The sequence below is a fragment of the Carassius auratus genome, chromosome 47, assembly GCF_003368295.1.
Source record: "Carassius auratus strain Wakin chromosome 47, ASM336829v1, whole genome shotgun sequence".
Taxonomy (NCBI): domain Eukaryota; kingdom Metazoa; phylum Chordata; class Actinopteri; order Cypriniformes; family Cyprinidae; genus Carassius; species Carassius auratus.
The window spans coordinates 35258-56305 of record NC_039289.1 but is presented as its reverse complement, the minus strand read 5'-3'; the positions used below and the strand labels follow the sequence as shown (position 1 = coordinate 56305).

The 21048-nt window shown below is 31.0% G+C and overlaps 1 pseudogene; it reads right to left on the bottom strand.

Annotated features, from left to right (window-relative positions):
- LOC113064642 (lysine-specific demethylase 4B-like) overlaps nucleotides 1-21048 on the bottom strand; it is a 54086-nt pseudogene that overhangs the window by 13074 nt on the left and 19964 nt on the right.

The window sequence follows — 21048 nt, the reverse complement described above, 5'->3', positions numbered from 1 at the left end:
GAGTGAGAAAGCCTTTGATTTTAGATAGTAAGCGAAGTTGGTAGAAACCAGAACTGACTACAGATGAGATGTGTTTATCAAACTTTAAAGACTGGTCAACAAGAACACCTAAGTTCCGCACTTCTGTAGATTTAAAGGGAGATAGACCTCCCAAGTGTGGGCATGTGAACTGGGACCTTTCACTCGGGCTGAAAACAATGACCTCGGTCTTATCATCATTAAGGGATAGGAAATTTTGAGCTAGCCATGCCTTCACCTCCTCTAAGCATAGATGAAGAGAGTTTAGTGCTGCAGGATTATTGCGCTTGATTGGAATGTAAATTTGGGTGTCGTCTGCATAAAAGTGAAAAGATACACAGTGTTTCCTAAAAATTGTGCCCAACGGTAGCATGTAAAGAGAAAATAGAGAGGGAGCCAAAATAGAGCCCTGTGGAAGACCACATCTCAGGGGTGCCATGGAGCTGGAAAAGTTTCCCATTTTTACTAAAAACTTTCTGTCAGTAAGGTAAGACTGGAACCATGACAGGACAGAGCCTTTTATGCCCACCCACGTCTCCAGTCTAGCTAGCAGAGTAGGGTGGTCAACGGTGTCAAAAGCCGCCGACAGATCTAGGAGAACTAGAACCACAGTGTCTCCACAGTCAGTGGAGAGATAAATGTCATTTAGCACTCGCAGGAGAGCGGACTCAGTGCTGTGGGCAGTCCTAAACCCAGATTGAAAGACCTCATATATACAGTTATTTGACAAAAAGTGTTGGAACTGATCCAACACGATTTTCTCTAATAACTTGGAAATGAAAGGTAGGACAGAGATGGACCGGTAATTTTTTAAAACAGAAGGATCCAGTGAAGGCTTCTTGAGCAAAGGAGTGACCGTAGCCACTTTAAGATTGGCCGGAACAGATCCAGTGCTTAGACACTTAGATAAAGCCTGAATCAAGGGCGTTTATTAGCACAAACAGACTGAAAAATGCAGATTGGTGTGAAGGAGGCAAACAAACAACTGGAGATACAGATGCAGACGTGAAAGACGGGACAGATTTTGAAGTAAACTATTTCCTTTTTAAGAAACTACAACAACACTAATGGTCTGAAACTACATTCATTAATATGCATTTTTTAAAGGAACAAATAAAAGGCACTTTTTACTCATACAATAAAGTCCAAATATAGCCAACATATATCCAAAAATAAACTTTTTATTTTTATAGATGTTAGCTCTATTTTGACTAACACATATGATAATATACTAAATATATTATGAATAATTATTTTTATTATATATTATACTTTTATAAATAAATGGGCATGTCCAATGAAGCCAATTTCTAAAAAATAATAATAATAAATAAAAAATATTGTTCATTATCATTTATACTTAAATAAATGTTAATTTAATATTACATTTTACAGAAAAAATGTTGTTTATTTGTCTAAGTAAAGCTATATATAATTCATAAAAAAATTAACAGCTTGTTTTAAAAATTTAATTATATTTATATATATTATAATACAGTATAAAAATTTATTTGCATTATTATAAATAAATGTATGTGTTCTTAATAATAAATGTTTATTTTAAATAAAATAAATAATATTTATATGCTTTTAGAAACTAGCAAAAAAAAAAAAATTGTTCAAAATCACTCCACTTGGTTCTTAATCTTAAGGATTTTTTAAGGGTTGTTTTATATATATATATATATATATATATATATATATATATATATATATATATATATATATATGTGTGTGTGTGTGTGTGTGTGTGTGTGTGTGTTTGTGTGTCCAAGCTATATATAAACAAAGTATGAACTTAGTTGAAGGCATCCATCGAGCACATTTGTATGAATGAATGGTTAAACAGCAGCATAGTGTTCTGTGTGAACGGCTCTTATCATGACATCAAAGCCATCTTTGGATCACAAGAAGCACATGTGAGGTGTGTGAGCTCACTTGTGTGGACTTGTAGGCCGCAGCAGCTACACGACAGCAGGACACTGGGGCCGTCGTCACCGATGTGAGAGTTCGACGGCAGCGGCTCTGTGTTTTCAGTTCCTGCGCTGAAGCACATCTCTGGAACCAGTGGACGGGTGCGAGAGCCGACCCGGGACACCAGACCAGACATGTCCGAGAGGTGGAAGGGGTCCTTAAGAGGCTAAACACACACAAACACATGAGAGAGAAGAACATGCTAAACCACAGAGAAACGTACAAGGAAATTAATCGGGTCCAAAGAAGCTTAGAAGTGAACCAGATTTTGCGCCGATAGCCAAAAGTCTGTTTTAGTGATTTGATAGTGCTGCACAGTGCATTACCTGTGTGTACGGACAGAAGAGCGTGCAGACGGCGCAGTGCGGCTCGATGGTCGCCATCGCAGCGTTGAACTGTTTCTCGGCCAGGAAGTTTGGCACGCGGTTCTGCCACAGCGCGCTCTCCTCAGACTTCTTGGCCTCCGGCGGAACGTCGCCACCTACAGGCAACCCAGAGTACAGCTCTACAGAAACACACAGAGACGATACACTCAAGAGTCACTCTTCAGAAGAGATACGCAATACAACAATCACTGTACAAAACTAGATAGATAGAGCGACAGAATGATAGAACGATAGATAGGTTGAACAATAGATAGATAGCGTCAGAACGATAGAGCGACACACAGACAGAATGATAGATCAAACAGACGAACGATAGATAGATAGATAGAGTGAAAGAATTATAGAACGAGAGAGCGACAGACAGAATGATAGAATGAATGAACGATAGATAGACAGATAGACAGATAGATAGATAGAGTGACAGAATGATAGAATGATAGAACGATAGAGAGCGTCAGAATGATAGAGCGACAGATAGAATGAACGATAGATAGAGTGACAGAATGATAGAGCAACAGATAGACAGATAGAATGACAGAGCGATAGATAGATAGATAAATAGATACATAGATAGATAGATAGATGGATAGATAGACAGACAGAGAGGGACAGAATGATAGAGAGACAGACAGATAGATAAAATGATAGAACGATAGAATGAAAGAGACAGAGTGACAGATTGATAGAACAAAAGTGAAAGACAGACAGACAGTGACAGAAAGCTAGAACGATAGAGCGACAGACAGAAAGAATGATAGAACGAACAATAGACAGAGCGACAGAACGATAGAGCAACAGATAGATAGATAGATAGATAGATAGATAGATAGATAGACAGACAGACAGAGAGGGACAGAATTATAGAGCGACAGACAGACAGATAGAATGATAGAACGATAGAACGTTAGATAGAGCGACAGAATAATAGAATGACAGAGCGACAAACAGACAGAAATAATGATAGAATGAAAGCCTGATAGAGTGCCAGAATTATAGAACAATAGAGTAACAGACAGACGACTAAGCTACATAAGAATTTTAATATGAATCTCTCTCATAAGCACTAAAATCCACATTTTAGAGGTAAAAGAATCATATAAAAGTGAAACATGGCTCAGTATGAGTGCTGTCCTCTTTCTCTGAGGCGTGACTCAACAGACAGCAGCTTTGATGCCCCTCTGTCCTGTATTTTGCCCCCTACAGTGACAGCAGGTGGTGAGGATTTACAGCTGTCTGTCTGTTCATAACACACGGCACAGACAAATCAATAACCGTCTTTCAGCCGCCCATCTCATAAAGCACTGATTGTTTGTGGCTGCTTTCTTTCATACTTTATTGCTTTTGCTCTTTGTGTCGCGAGTGCACACCTTCACAACAAACAAACAAAAAAAACAACATCTTGACATCAAACAAGAACACTCTGAAATAAAATGAAATGTTCTAAAAACATTCATATATATTGTAGAAACATATCTAACTTTTAACAACTTTATCCTCAGATATCAGACATTAATCTAGGATTCCAACTTGCTTCTGTTCTCCAGAGCTACATGTGAAAACAATATTGCAATATTTCTCATAGTACCCTATGAAAACAAAAATACAACATTGCTGTTTTCATAATAATATTATATAAAAAATATTGTAATTAAATAACATGCATTGTCATAAATTGAGCCTCATTTCAGAAACACTGAATCATTTGTAAACTTTTTTGTAAAACTTTCTTGCTTAAGTTTTTCACTATTTCAACAATAAAAAAACATTCATTAAAATACTTTTACGAAGTTTATGAAGTCGTAAATTTCATTTATGAGAAACAAGAAAAAAATCAAATAAAATATCTCTTATTTAAATGTGAAAATTTAATCAAGATGGTTTTCACAAGCAATTCTATAAACCAATTTTTCATTTTTATTCAATTTTATGATTTTACAATTTTATCGTATACATAAGAACCAAACATACACTTTTTTTTTTTACCATTTGAATGATTGTCATTTATTATACTTGCAAAACAAAATATGGGTTTTTCTTTTTTTTGTAAAAATATTCTAACATAATTCAACAATTTATGAAATAATGGTTTACAAATGCCATTAGATTTTTTTGTGGACATTATTACAAACTGCATTTTAAAAAAAAGCAACACTTAATTCCAGAATATCTTTGCAAACAATTTCACGATTTTATGACGATCATTGCTAACGCAAACAAAACCGTAAAACTATTCTAAAGCAAATTCAACAATTTAAGCAAGAAATGATTTATGAATGTCATTCGATTCGATGGACATTATTATGAACTTCGTCATATCACAACTTAAGTGTTTTCAACCACACAATGTTTATTTTAGATTTCAGACATTCCAATACACAAAAGTACTTGGTGTTAAACTACCAAATATATTTACTTACAATTATTTGAAAATCGGAATATCAGATATTTCATAATATAGTTAACATGTAATTTTTTTTTTTATATAAAAAGTAAAAATTTAACTCAATACATGCCTTATACACAGCTATTGTAGCTGTGGTGTGTTTTGTGAAAAGCATGACGCATTTCCATGAAAACGGTAAGGATACATTCTAATATAACAGTAGCCGAAAAAAAAACATGTGAAAAGGTTATATGATTTTACAAACATTCGTTTTTTCACGGATATTACTACAGATTGCATTTAAAGTACACATAAAACCTGTTAATGAATGAACAACTAAAATATACAATTACGAACAACCTTCCGAACAATTTTACTTTCCGCACATTACTTCAAATATAATTTTTTATTCTTGATGCATGCAAGAATGGTTTTATGAACAAATTAACATCATTAAGAAATTACGATGAAACAAAACATGCACGGAGAATGTAAATCTGTTCTAGCGTAAAATGTTGCACTGAAACTTTAAGTGAAAATTAATGTTTTGAAGAACAATTCACATAGGAATCTGCATGCATGTCATAAATGAGGCCCAAAAAATGAATAGTAAAATTCCAGGGGAAATTTTATAATTAAAGTATATCGCGCTTAATGTTTATCGTTGATGATGTCATGAATGCATTACTTACCCTCATCGCTAGAGGCTTCCTGTTTGACTATGGAGTGAGGAGAGCGCATGGGTGGCTTGCTGAACGGATGTCTTCGGCTCTTCTTCACCTCAACTTTCTTCTTCAGTTTCGTGAAAGGTTTTGGCTGAAAGCAAAAAAGATTTAATTTAATTTAATCACCTCAACGTTTAATTCAAATCCTAAAGAAACGCTTTGGGACCAGAGAAGCTGCTCACCTGCAGGCCGGGAGCAGCTCCATTACTCTGGTCCTGAATGTCGGTGGAAGCAAATTGCTCAAACACCTGCTGGAAGGAGAGATCGTCGGGATGCTTCGGTTTCTTCTTTTTCTTCTTCTTCTTCTCCTCTCCGTTTTCCGATGGAGGATCCTGAGATTCTGTTTTTATATCTTCAGCTGCAAAGACGAATGAATGTGAAGAAAATACAAAATCACACATTCAGTAATAAGAAGGCATTTGCTAGGGTTTATGATATTACAAGATATCGGCATCAACATCGGCTCTCAAAAAACACATATCGGTTGACCACTACACACAACGCTTCTGAACTTCTGATTTCTCCCAATATGGGGACAGGAGACTTGTCAGTCAATAAGTGAAAGAAAAAAAAATCTTTTTTTTTTTTTAAACTATGATATTTTATTGTAAATTAAAAAGTAATGCGTTACTTTTTACTAGTTACTCAGATTACTTCGATATATTATTGTAAATTTAAAAGTAATGCGTTACTTTTTACTAGTTACTCAGATTACTCCGTTACACCGATGTTTTTTTGTAAATTAATAAGTTATGCATTACTTTTTACTAGTTACTCAGATTACTTCGTTACTCCAATATTTTATTGTAAATTAATAAGTAATGCGTTACTTTTTACTAGTTACTCAGATTACACAGTAACTCCGATATTTTATTGTAAATTAAAAAGTAATGCGTTACTTTTTACTAGTTACTCAGATTACTCGGTTACTCCGATATTTTATTGTAAATTAAAAGTAATGCGTTACTTTTTTACTAGTTACTCAGATTACCCGGTTACTCCGATATTTTATTGTAAATTAAAAAGTAATGCGTTACTTTTTACTAGTTACTCAGATTACACAGTAACTCCGATATTTTATTGAAAATTCAAAAGTAATGCGTTACTTTTTACTAGTTACTCAGATTACACAGTAAATCCGATATTTTATTGAAAATTCAAAAGTAATGCGTTACTTTTTACTAGTTACTCAGATTACTCCGTTACTCCAATATTTTATTGTAAATTAATAAGTAATGCGTTACTTTTTACTAGTTACTCAGATTACACAGTAACTCCGATATTTTATTGTAAATTAAAAAGTAATGCGTTACTTTTTACTAGTTACTCAGATTACACAGTAACTCCGATATTTTATTGTAAATTAAAGAGTAATGCGTTACTTTTTACTAGTTACTCAGATTACTCGGTTACCCCGATATTTTATTGTAAATTAAAAAGTAATGCGTTACTTTTTACTAGTTACCCAGATTACCCGGTTACTCCGATATTTTATTGTAAATTAAAAAGTAATGCGTTACTTTTTACTAGTTACTCAGATTACACAGTAACTCCAATGTTTTTTTTGTAAATTAAAAAGTAATGCGTTACTTTTTACTAGTTACTCAGATTACACAGTAACTCCGATATTTTATTGTAAATTAAAAAGTAATGCGTTACTTTTTACTAGTTACTCAGATTACTCGGTTACCCCGATATTTTATTGTAAATTAAAAAGTAATGCGTTACTTTTTACTAGTTACTCAGATTACCCGGTTACTCCGATATTTTATTGTAAATTAAAAAGTAATGCGTTACTTTTTACTAGTTACTCAGATTACACAGTAGCTCCAATATTTTATTGAAAATTCAAAAGTAATGCGTTACTTTTTACTAGTTACTCAGATTACACAGTAACTCCGATATTTTATTGAAAATTCAAAAGTAATGTGTTACTTTTTACTAGTTACTCAGATTACTCCGTTACTCCAATATTTTATTGAAAATTCAAAAGTAATGCGTTACTTTTTACTAGTTACTCAGATTACACAGTAACTCCGATATTTTATTGAAAATTCAAAAGTAATGCGTTACTTTTTACTAGTTACTCAGATTTCTCCGTTACTCCAATATTTTATTGTAAATTAAAAAGTAATGCGTTACTTTTTACTAGTTACTCAGATTACTCCGTTACACCAATGTTTTTTTTGTAAATTAAAAAGTAATGCGTTACTTTTTACTAGTTACTCAGATTACACAGTAACTCCGATATTTTATTGTAAATTAAAAAGTAATGCGTTACTTTTTACTAGTTACTCAGATTACTCGGTTACCCCGATATTTTATTGTAAATTAAAAAGTAATGCGTTACTTTTTACTAGTTACTCAGATTACCCGGTTACTCCGATATTTTATTGTAAATTAAAAAGTAATGCGTTACTTTTTACTAGTTACTCAGATTACACAGTAACTCCAATATTTTATTGAAAATTCAAAAGTAATGCGTTACTTTTTACTAGTTACTCAGATTACACAGTAACTCCGATATTTTATTGAAAATTCAAAAGTAATGTGTTACTTTTTACTAGTTACTCAGATTACTCCGTTACTCCAATATTTTATTGAAAATTCAAAAGTAATGCGTTACTTTTTACTAGTTACTCAGATTACACAGTAACTCCGATATTTTATTGAAAATTCAAAAGTAATGCGTTACTTTTTACTAGTTACTCAGATTTCTCCGTTACTCCAATATTTTATTGTAAATTAAAAAGTAATGCGTTACTTTTTACTAGTTACTCAGATTACTCCATTACTCCGATATTTTATTGTAAATTAAAAAGTAATGAGTTACTTTTTACTAGTTACTTGAAGTAATCTGATAATGTAACTCGCGTTATCCCCAGCACTGGCTATATGGTAAGAGTTTTCTTGCAGCACCTTCTAAACGGAGCGCTGCTTCCGCCTGCTCCTGCTCCTCCCTCTCCAGCGCCTCCAGTGTGAGGAGTGCCTCCCGCGCCATGCGCTCGTCCTTCTGCTGCCGCCGCTGCTGCTCGCGCTCCTCCACCTTGAGCAGGTATTCACTCATGTCCAGCTCTACTCCCTCCACTTCCAGAATCTTCACCTCCTCCAGCTTCAGACGGCGGAACTGTTTCACCTTCGCTTGAACTCTATGACAAACATCGCAAATGGACAACAAATTTATTTCAACACTATCGTTTAGCAATTTAGTAGTTCTCATTTATTATGATTCAAAGAGTAAACACAAGGTCGATAAAACTTTTATTTCAAATAACATTTACAACTATTATTTAGACCAGCTAAAAAAAAAAAACAACATTTTTAAGTTACAAATGTTCAATGATATTAACCATTAACCAATGATAATTTAACAATGAACGTTCTAACGTGACATTCCAACATCATGCCATTGCATCCTTTTACTATTATCATTCCGTATATTATTTTAATTTAACAATGTATTGTGTTTCGCATTAAAAGCACTTAATAAATACAGTACTTACACAGATTTTCACATTCACACATAGTTGAAATGAATCCGTGAGTTTGCGAAAAGCGAGTTTTTTTTGTTCAGGGGCCCGATGAATTTTTTTTTCTAAAATCAATGATGAAGACAACTAACAGATTTTTGTTGCAAAAAAAAACAGAAAAGAAACACTGAACATTTCGGCACCTGCGCAGGAGTTTCTCTCTGTACGTGACTCTGGTTTTCCTCCAGTGCTCCAGCTCGGGGCTGGTGAGGCTCGTGGGTTTGAGGTGGTCCAGGAGCGTGTTATCTTTCCCCTGTTTCCACAGCTCGTAGCGGTCGGGCTGCAGGCAGCGAACGAAGACGTCCATGGAGATCTTCACCATGTCCTTACGGCAAGTGCACTGCAGAAGACAAATGGGAACCAACATCTCTAAGTAAACTCAATCAACAACTGTAAAAAAGTTATAATTGTATAAATATATTAACTTCCTAATAGCTTATATTTCAATTCAGTTTAAATATACAGTTTTATTTGTATTTTTATTTTATTTTAATTTTTTTTGTGATTTTATTTTGGCCTTTGGTTTGGAAATTAAATAATATTATAGAGTAATATGAATAATAAAGCAAATGTATATACAATATATTACATATTAATATAATAAATATTAACAATAATAAACATTAATTAATATAAAAGTAATACATTAGAAATAATGAGCTATTAATAAATGTAGAAACTTTATTTTCATTGTTTATTTGCATCATGAAAAGTGCTATACAAATAAACTAATTGAATAATCCTATAAAGCATCAAAAAAGTATGTTTAACAATATTAATTATAAAAAAATAATATATATTTATTAACTTATTAAATTTCTATACATTAATACATATATTTAAATAAATACTTAAATGTAAATTATTTAAATACACAAAAAATTAAGATGCAAAGGCAGATTAAAATTTAATGTGAAGAAGAATATTTAAAACAAATATATGTTTTTCTAATATATATGCAAGTTCACCTTAAAAAAAAACTACAAAAATATCGGCGTTGAAACTGATGAAATTGAATAAAAGATGAGAATAAAATGAAGTGCATCATGGGATTCATGACTGAAACAATGATTGAGAGGAAAATGAAGGCGATGGAGACGAGATGTGATGATTAGATGAAATAAGTCTTCATGCAGGTGCGCAGACACAAGATTATTAAATCATCAGCACCAACGACTGCGAGGGAAAAAAAACAGCCTTTTAATTGCAGAGTTTGCACGCAGTGGATCGAAGTGAAACCACACAAATCAACATCTCTCAATCAACAGTGAGAGAGAAAGAGAAAGAGAGAGAGAGAGAGAGAGAGAGAGAGAGAGACAGATGGAAATAAAAGTAATTTTCCTGTGAGATGCTCTCGGCTGTATTACATCGGGCCGTTATTTCCTGCACTGCGCCGATGCTGCTGTTCAATTACCAGAAACATTCTGCAGCTGAAGTGAAGACAAACACTGCAAACACTGTGTGTGTGTGTGTGTGTGCGTGTGTGTGCGTGTGAGAGAGAGAGAGAGAGGGCATAATAACGGCAACAAGTGCTATTCTTCACTCCGAAATGTCAAGGTCTTTGCCATATTACGCTCAGAAATGCAATTGCAACCCGACTGGAAGGATCAGACTCCTGGAAAACAAGCAGCGCTGAGAAGAAGATACAGCCAAAACTAAAAGTACAATCATGCGGTGAACACTTTTCAGGAGCGTAACTGAGACTCAGCTGTTTCCAAGATAAGTTTTTACAAGCTAGATTACCTTAAAGAAAATTGTGAAAATAGGGAGATAAATATTCTTAAATGAGTAAAAAAGTAAAAGGAAATGTATTGTTCCTTTTAAATGGCTATATATATATATATATATATATATATATATATATATATATATATATATATATATATATATATATATATATATATATATATACACACATACATAAATACACACACACACACACACACACACACACTCATACATATGAATAGTGTCAGTGTGTGCATAAAGTAATATATAAATAATATCAAATTAATAAATAAAATTCTATAAAACCATTTAAATGAAATAACATTTTATATAAAAATAAAAAAAAACTCAAGCTGCAAAGTATTTCAATAAAGTGTGTATATATATATTTGCAATCCCAATACATAGGCAATATATAATGAGAATAACATTAGAATAACATTTTTTTTGTTTTGTTATTGAAATCTTCCACTTCAAATTTACATTAAATCTGCTCTTACTAACTTTCAAAGAAATATAATACAAATTTCAATTTTATTTTATTTAAATATTTATATAAAGGCATAGTATGTTTTTTTTTTTAATGTATTAATTTTATTTTTTAATTTTATTTTCTTGCTCACCACTGCCATTTTGATTTAATTTGAAGAAAAACACTATCGGGAAAAACTACCTACGTTATATGAGAGAGAGAGAGAGAGAGAGAGAGAGAGAACAAGAAAGAACAAACGAAACTAAGACAAATGAAATGAAAAAACAAATGAATAGGACAAAAAAGAGGAAATAAATACAAAAAAAGAAAGTAAAACAAACAGAAATAAAAGAAAACGAACGGAAAAAATGAATAGACAAACAAATAAAACAAACGAAAAGTAAAAGAACAAACAAAATGAAACTAAAAAATAAAAAGGATAGGACAAACAAAATGAAATAAAAAATGAGAAAACAAACAAACTGAAAGAATAAAAACGACACATGAAAAGAAAAAAAGATAGGAAAAAAGAAAGAACCGACGAAAAGAAAAAACCTAACTAAGAAAAACAGAGAAAGGACCAACAAAAATAAAAAGAAAGAAAATGACAAATAAACCAATGAAAAGAGAGAACACATGAGGAAAAATTAAAAGAACAAACATGAAAGAAAAAAACTGATGCAAAAGACACTGAGAAACTGCAAAAGAATGAATAAATAAGCAAAAAACACGAATGAATGAAAGAACGAATGATCAAACAAACGAATCAGGAGCAAATGAATAAATGAATGCATGCACAAATGTAGGATGAACTGAAGGAGTGTGGCTCATGTGACTGACATCTGTCCTGTTAGACTTACACTCACCTGCGTGGCCATCTTGCCGTAGTCGACCCAGCGCAGGGTCGCGAAGTTCGTGGACTCGGCGCAGTTGAAGCCGTGGTTGAATCCGGCGTGATATCCGTACGGAAACGTGATCATGAACTCGCCTTCCTCCTGTGTGATCTGACAAAGAAAGACGACAACCACAAAATCATCACAAATGCGCAAAATCTCTTAAAACATTTCACGTTATCTGCGCTGATTATGGCGTGGAACTTCGCAATTACACAAATTTTATTTCATGTAGTAAAATACATCGAACTGGGTGGATTAGATTTTTACACCGATGTTTTGGGAACTGAAAAACGTACAGCGTTTTATAGCGAATAAATTGCTAAAATTTTATACACAAAAAACAAGAAATAAGAGAAAACGAAAATACCAAATCATGGTGTAAATTTACATAAAAAAATATTGATTTTTGATTCTGATTGCAAAAAGATTTTTTATGTGTCTTTTTGAATAACTTGAGTTTGAATGTCAGTATCTACACTTTATTGTAAATTCTGCTCATGTGGTAATAATCATGAAGCTCACGGTTCATCTTCATGGGACAGACGCATGTGTCTCTGAAGAACGAAGTGCTTAACGTTTAATTTTTTCCCAGCTATTGCTCCGTTTCCCCACACATTATTAATTTCACTGAGCTCTACAGTAATCTGGGTGAAGGCAGCACTGAACTGTACTTTGATGAAAGAGCCAATAACCACTGAATTAAGCTGCAAACGACACTTCAGAGGGAGAAAAAGCCATTGCGGGAAAATCAGCCGAGACTGAGAAACACGGCGGCTTTGAGCGCTAATATCTGTAGCCATTAGTGGCCGACGGGAAAATAAATTTGCTGTGAGAAAACTTCAGCATCTTCTCTTGCTTTCTCCATCCATTCATCGTCTCCTTCAGACCTTGGGCTCCTCGGCTGACGGCGGCCAGAAGAAACGTTTAAAAGACATTTTCAGATGCTACGAGAGGGATTAAGATGGAGGCATGGATCATGGCGGAAAGTTAGCCAGCCTTAGCTAATGAATCTTTTTATTTCACTTTATTTTTTAGCTTTGCGATCTGTAAAGTTATGCTTAGAAAGAAAGTTAGATTCATTAATAGCGTTCTGAGACAATTTCGTAGAATTTGCCCCAGATTGTGTTCGTAAACTTACAGGTACATTATTTTGAGTTGGGTAACTAGAAAAAGTACTGCTTTTTGTTGTTACAAAAAAAAATATACAATATTATATGAGACGATAATACAAAAAAAACATGAAAACATTGAATGAACAAAAAAAAGTCAATGAATGAATGAGCACGAAAAACAAAATGACGTATAAAAAAATGACAATAAAAATCTGAAGTGAAAGGAAAAAAGTAAACTAAAATAATAAAATTAATTTTGAAAAAAAAATAAATAAATCAGGTTTTATGCTGTACACTGGCATTACCATAAAAAAATATGATTGCGAAAAATTTTTACATAAAAAAAATATTTAACACAGAGCGAATAACTTGCAGAAATCTGATCTGAAAGAAAATATATTAAATTAACTTAAGCTAATATTTAATAAAGCGATGAAGTCAAACTTTATGGTGCAAATTTGCATTACAATAAATAATCAATTGCGAAACTATTATACACAAAATATTTTATAAAACAAGTGAATTTTGCATAAATGTATATCCAAGTATTATTAATAATTAAATAATAAATAAAAACATTTTAACTTAATTGAAAGAAGTACAAAGTTGTTAACACTTTAGAATAGGTTACACTTGTTAACTATTAACGATGACTTTTCTCTCTATACATTCTTAATTTGCTGCTTATAAATAGTTAGTAAGATAGTTGTTAAGTTTAGGCATTGGGTAGGATTAGTGATGTAGAAAAAGGTAATGTAGAATAAGGCATTAATACATGCTTAATTAGCACTAATACATGGCTTATATTCTAATAGTATGCATGCAAAATGTTACTGAAAAGTTATCTATATTATTTTTTTTACTTAAAATAGAATGCATTTCTAATTTAGAAAAAAGTCACGTATTATGGTATAAATTTGAATTACAAAAAAAAACTGCATTTGAATTGAGCAACTGCATTTATTTAAAAATAAAAGAATTAATAACATTTACAATAAATAAATAAATAAATAAATAAATAAATAAATATATATATATATATATATATATATATATATATATATATATATATATATATATATATAAAACTGAACTTACAATAATACATTTACTTTTTATTCATTATTTTAAATTTGCTTTTAATAATTTGAAACCGATTTTATTACCAAAATGAGCACTATTACATAGTCTGACAGGCTTTTTAACAATAAAAAGTACATTTTGAGTTCATGGTGACGTTACCGTAAAGCATTTCAAAGAAAACCATGGTACAGCATCCAGAAAACATCGGTATTAAGTCTGGTATTATGTATCGTAACAGTATTAACGGTCACCATAATGGTGGAGCAGATGAATCTTAATGAATTTCTCCTCAGACTCGCGAAGACTGCTTGCTAGCAAGAGTTTGAGCTGATGCTCTAATAATGTCCCCAGACACACGGAGAGAGTCAGACAGACAGGAAACTTGCTGAGATCAACACTTCATCTCCCTTTCGGTTTCATCTCACTCTCTCTAACTCAAAAGTGACGATAGCATCCATCGTATGGAGGAGTGAAAATCAGGATTGCAGCAGTTGAGCGGAACGTATAGCGGCGCTGAACTTTATCTAGCCTCATTACAGAGATTTATTCCCATTTTAATCTCACTGTGAGGGTCTCGGGCTCCTGAAAATGGGAATTATCCATGGAGAAAAAAAAAAAAAGGAGTAATTTGCATGGATGGAAGCAGGCGACAGAGTAAATTGAAATGTAATCCACGGCCCGTATAAATCACGTATAAATATAAATCACGATTGTTGTGTAAATACACATAGAAAGATGTGTGAGGGGTCACAGCACTTTAGTTTACTACCCTCTTCATCTTTGTACACAAAGCTAAATGCTAATGCTACAATTTCTGACCACAGGACATTAGTGCTACATCTTGCATTAGCATTAGCATGAAAAAAACACATTCAGAGATTCCTAATACTTCCCAAAAAGCAACCAAGCTTAGCGAGCTAACAGAGGTTTGATCTTTAACAAAAACAAAAATCTGCGCATGAAAAATTTGTTAGCAAGGCTGTTAGCAAGAACGTGCACAGCACACACCTTACTTCTATTAAAAAAATAAATAAATAAACGCTCACAAAAGAGCAAATCGTGTGTGTACTACTAACGTTTGTGTAAACTGTTCGTTAAACCATTCTGATGAAAATAGTCGCAACAAATTTCTGCAATAAGCCAATAACAGAAGCTAATAGCTTTATCAACTTTATTTACTGGTGTATTAATGAAACAAGTAGAATTTTAAAAACATTTCTTATTAAAATTGTTGCAACAACATTCAACAAAATTAAATTTGCTTGTGTTTCTATAAAAAATGTTTGAAGCTAATAAAGACAAGCAGACCGTTTGAGTAAAATGTTCGTAAAAACATTAATTCTTTAATTCTTTAAATTCTTTAATTGTTTCAACACATTTCCACAAAATTGCTTGTGCTTTTTAATTACAAAAACATCAGAAGCTAATAAAATAAACTCAGTATCTTTTACTGGTATACTAATGAAACTAGCAAAATGTTTTGTCAAATTTTCCTATTTTTTTATTTTTTTATTGTTGTATTGTATTCATTTTACACACGCACTGTTACTGAAATTAAACATCTAAAGGATGGCAGATGTAAGAATGGTTTTCCGAATAATTTACAGAGAAATTCGTAATTATTAAGTCAGTGAAGGAAGCAAAAAAAATTGCTTCATTAGCTTCTTTCACTGGCGTATTAATGAAACAGGAACAGAACTGAGTTACAAATAGTTTGCGAAACCATTATTGAATTAAAAATTGCAGCATTCAATTCAATTAAATAGTAATACACTGTTCATTGGTAAATTTATTTAGTTGTTAATATTATAAAAAAATTTATTGTATTATGCAAATTCTAACAAAGCGAATTACAATAAATAAATAAGCTTTATTTGCTTTTACTGATGCAATGGTTATAAAAGTTATAAGTTGTTCGTAAAAAGTTGTTTGTAAGCACATTCAGTTTGACGGATTAGCACTGGTGCTACAGCATTAGATACAAAACTAACGAGAGAAATTAAAATTAAAAAGTTTGATAATTTGCACACACACACACACACACAAAACGTATTTCATTAAAAACTAACATTTAAAACAAGTTGTTAAAATCCAATAGAGTGAATTTATGCAAATTATTCACAAAAACCATGCATAAATTAATTTTAAGATTTCAAGAACAATTTAGAAAGGAATTTAATTTGATATAAACTGCGCTATATTTAGATCATTAGATAATCAAACTGTAAGAAATGAAGATGACATGATGTATCCACAGGAAAAAAATAAATATTGATATATAAACTTGCTTTTGTAAAAAAGTTTACAAAACTATGAGAAACTATGAATAATTTGAAATTAATTTAATTATTATCTCAAAGTTGGTAGTTCAATAAATCGAAGATTTTTTTTATCAACGCAAATGTTAATCAAATAGTTTCACAATTAACATTAAATCAAATAGCGTAAAAATCTTTAATTTGTTGCATGTTATTATGTGATAACCTACATAATAAAATGTAAATTCAATTAATATAACAAATTGTAAATTTAAATAATATAGTTTTATTATTTATTACATCAGTATTTTTAATTTAAAAATAATAAATATAAAATAAATTATTACAATTAAAGTTTTTTGTTGAGTTTTTTATTATTTAATTTTATAATTTTATATTATTACTACCTCATTTTAATGAATTTAATATTTCTTAGTTTTTTTACACAAATTATAACATCATAACACGAAAAAAATACGTCACATTATAAAGTGACAATCTGCACAATACAATTATAAATATTACAATAATTATTAAAACAACAATAAATCGTAACTAAGTAAACTACATATACGTTTGTTATTATTATTAGTTTTATTACTTTTAGTATTAATACTATAACTAATAATAAAAATAATAAATAAAATGAACATTTTGATTTATAGTTTAATTATTATTACACTTTTAATGTTTTTATAGTATATTGCAAATGGCTTAAACATTCCCATTTGATTTTGTGAACCGCTGTGATTAACATTTGCATTGATAAAATCATTGACAATTTATTCCACTTATCTCCAGCTATATCATATGAATCAACATTTGGGCTGTGTCAGTGACAGGAAGTGATGTAATAGATGAGTAACTCACTCTGTCAAAGGGGATGCTGTATTTCTTCAGGATCGATGGAGAAATGAGGGTCATCTTGTGACGGAGAAACGCGTCGCAGCCCTGAGAACTTCCTGGAAAAAAGCCTGCAGAAAACCACAAACAGCGAAGAGAGAGTGAGAAAAATGCCAACAGATGAAACGCTGAAATAAACAGACTCATGATATTTAGAGATCAAACTGCGCGGTGTAAATATTATAATAATATTTTTTATGTTACTATGTGATAACTGTGATATCATAATAATAATGATTATCATCTTTGTATTTAATTATTTAATTATTATTAAGATTATGAAGACTGCATGATATTTAATACAAATAATTTATTTTAATTTAATATAATTTTTTAGATTTTGAAAGTATTTTTTATTTATTCCAACTAAATGAGAATAGTATTATATACTGCAACTTTTTTTTATTAAATTTGTATTTTTTATTGTCAAAATGTGCAAAAACACCACATTTTTTGTTGTATTATTATTATTATTATTAATAGATTGCATGATGTTTCTTAATTTCACATAGATATTCATTTCATATAAATAAATAAATACATTATTTTTTTTAAATGCTACTAAATAAAAATAATAATATTATATACTGTTAAATCTCCATGCAATTTGTTTTATGACAACATTTGCAATAACACATTATAAATATATTCAATAAAATATATATTAAAGCATATTAGTATTATTGACTTTAAAAATAAAACCATACAAACATCTACTCATTCAATAAAAAACTATTCTTTTTAATTAATTCCAGTTATTACAAAATAATGAGAAGAAATTGTAATTTCTGTATGAAATTTGCTTCATATACTTGAAATAAGCATAATAATAATAATCCATTAGTACTATCATTAATGCTATTATTAATTATTTTGGTCATATCAATAAATTGTTGAAAAAGAATGATTAAACCCAATATTGCCGTCCTATAAAGTTTACAACATCATTAGCAACATGCTAATGCAAAACTACTGGGATCAACTTTAAATCAAGTTCCCTGCTCTGAATCATTCGTTTAGCATAAATGTTAGCGGTTAGCATGGCGCCAGTCTACAGCAAGGTTTCAGCACAAAGTCAATGTAAAGCTAATCCAGTAAAGCATCTGTGGAGACTCGATAAAGCAAGAGTCAGTGACGAGCGAGGGATGATTACGAGCGTAACGTGTAATCACCGGTTTTGAGGTTATGGGTAAAAGCTTGCGCGCGTCAGACGGCCGCGGGTCACTACATCAGCCTCGCACTGAATCACGCTGAAAGCCTTTAATTATTATAATCGTCTCTTCATTTCTGCCCACAGAATACAATAAGGGGCATAACGACACAGAGAAAATGTCTGATAACCGCCACAAGAGTGCAAACACGCATGATTCATCCGTGGCGTCTATCATTAGCGCTAACACGATTAAATGGCTTTTCCGGCTTAAATAGAGAAGATTTAGGGTAATTTTCACTTAGCAGAGAACTTTTGCCATTGTAACTTTGACAGTGCATTCACCCATCTACCATTTCCTTTGGGTTTAGCATGCTACTGTTTCCAAGATCTCGCTAAAACAAGTGAAGTTTCACATCCCTTCGATCAATGCAGCGGCTGTCTTTCTGTATTTGCACGCAAAAGCTGAACCATTTCACACACAAAATATATAATGTAAAAAATAGTTTTAACATTTAAAAATATTAATAAAATTATAAATAATCAAATAATAATAAATAGTATTTAAATGTATAAAATGTAAAAATATTGAAATAAAATGATATGTAAAAAAATATTTAGCAAATAAGTATCGATAAATAATGAAATTTTACAAATCACATTTTATATGTACAAAAAAAACAAAAACAAATGAAATGTTCAAAAGATAAATACATTATGTCTACAAAAAAGTATGCATTTATAAAATTATACTTCAATTTAATAGAAATTATTATAAAAAACACAATATATTTTTTTTTCTTAAATATAAACCCTACATTCAGTATTTTCAATACATATAACAAGATAAATATAAATAAAATGAGTATTACATGTTAAAAAGAAGACATTTAATTTGTATTTTAATAAATAAAATGAATATTATATAAATTATCTTGGGTTTATATCTATAAAGAACAGTTGAAAATTAAAAATGACAAAAAGAAAACACTACATAAATTAATTAAGTTAAGAATATTTATAAAATGTAATGTTGAAATATTTATTATAAAACTGTAAATAGATATATTAAAAACAAATATAAAATGTAACACTTAAACTTGCATTTATATCTATAAAGCACAGAGTAAATTTTATTTAATAATAATAAATAACATTCTAATCAATGGGTGAAAACAAAAAAATAAAACACCAAATGTGGGCGAAAAATGGAGTAATGGTGTGAAAGCGCTGCTGGTGTTTACAGGCGTGTTCTCTGTGTGACATCTCTCAGTGAAAACCCTGCATCATGTCGAGTGTTTGAAGCGCGGTGTTTGTGGGACAGGAGCACGTGTGCGTGGGCTATACTAGTGTTCTGAAGTACAGCAGCCTCAGATCTCAGAGAGATGCACAAACATCTTCACATCAATCCACACAACCACAGGCAGATGCCAGGGCTTTCCTAGACAGCGGCGTGAAGATTCGGGAGGTGGGAAGGGGATTTTCTGTCAGCACCTCATTCAGGATTACGCCGATGTTTTGTCTGTGTAATTTGGGCAGGAAAAGACCAGCGGAAAAGGATTTTCCCCGTTTCAAGCATCCGATAATGAACTTCTGCCATTATTTACTCTACTTCAAACCTGTATGGCTTTCTACCTTCAGTAAATAACAAACTAAGAAATTTTGCTGATTATTACTTACACTAATTTATTGTTCGACTTCAAAAGAAGTGAAACATGACATTAGCTCAAATGGTTAGCATAAATGTTTCATGTATACTTAAATGATATATTTATAAAAATAAAAAAATATACATCAAAATAGATAAATCTAATACAACACACACACACACACACACACACACACACACATATATATATATATATATATACACACACACACACAAAATCGAAGAGTTAACGATATCAATCATCGATGTTAATGATAAACGGTAGATGATGTTATAAAAATGTTTTATATTTTTTATCTCTAAATGTTTTATATAAATAGAAATAAATTAGTGCATTATATTATTATATAATATTGTGATATACCAAATGTTTGTTCATTTTATCTTTTTATTGTATTAATACATTTAATAGCATATAATATAATTTTATAGAGATACATACACACATACACATATACATACATATATTATATATATATATATATATATATATATATATATATATATATATATATATATATATATATATATATATATATATATATATACATACACACGTTTATATAATATATATTTATTTCATTTGTATATATTATGACATGTATTATCTTAGTTTTACTATATATTTTTACCAAACATTTAAATTTTATATATTTTTAAATGTATAGAGTGTGCATGTTTATGTATGTATGTGTGGGCATGTTTTTGTGACATATCAGGACACAACTCTGTATAAATGACATGGGTATGACACAGATATT